Here is a 422-nt window from a genome sequence, read left to right as displayed (position 1 = left end):
AGCCAACGTCACGCGGTGTTCCCAGGCGGTCACCCATCCAAGTACTGACCGCGCCCGACGTTGCTTATCTTTGGTGATCGGACGAGAACCGGTGTATTCAACGTGGTATGGACGTTTAACTTCTAAATAAAACATGTTTTGTATTGTCTAATAACAACAAAAAGTTGTGAACGTTGTATATAAAGACATTCTGTAGTATTTAGTATCAGCATTGCACCCGTGCGAATCCCGAGCGGGTTGCTAGTTAATAACTAAAAATTTGCTAGAAAAATTCTGTTTTGCCGTTGTCGTTCTCTCTCCACGTTCTACTTCCTGTCCAAGGTGGTTAAGAACCTTCATACGCCCAACATTTAAAATAAATATTCATTATTTAGCTATTATTCAAGATATATATGTATATTATAGTATAAAAAAAATTAAAT

General features: G+C 37.7%; 1 non-coding gene across 1 annotated transcript; it reads right to left on the bottom strand.

The window, feature by feature from the left end:
• LOC123655443 lies at positions 1 to 119 on the bottom strand. Its single transcript, XR_006743403.1, has one exon. It is a non-coding gene; the product is annotated as a 5S ribosomal RNA (ribosomal RNA).
• Between the last annotated feature and the right edge of the window lie 303 nt (positions 120 to 422).

This window comes from Melitaea cinxia, chromosome 7 (assembly GCF_905220565.1).
Source record: "Melitaea cinxia chromosome 7, ilMelCinx1.1, whole genome shotgun sequence".
Lineage (NCBI taxonomy): Eukaryota > Metazoa > Arthropoda > Insecta > Lepidoptera > Nymphalidae > Melitaea > Melitaea cinxia.
Note: the sequence above shows the minus strand (reverse complement) of the source record. Positions and strands in the feature narration are given on the sequence as shown.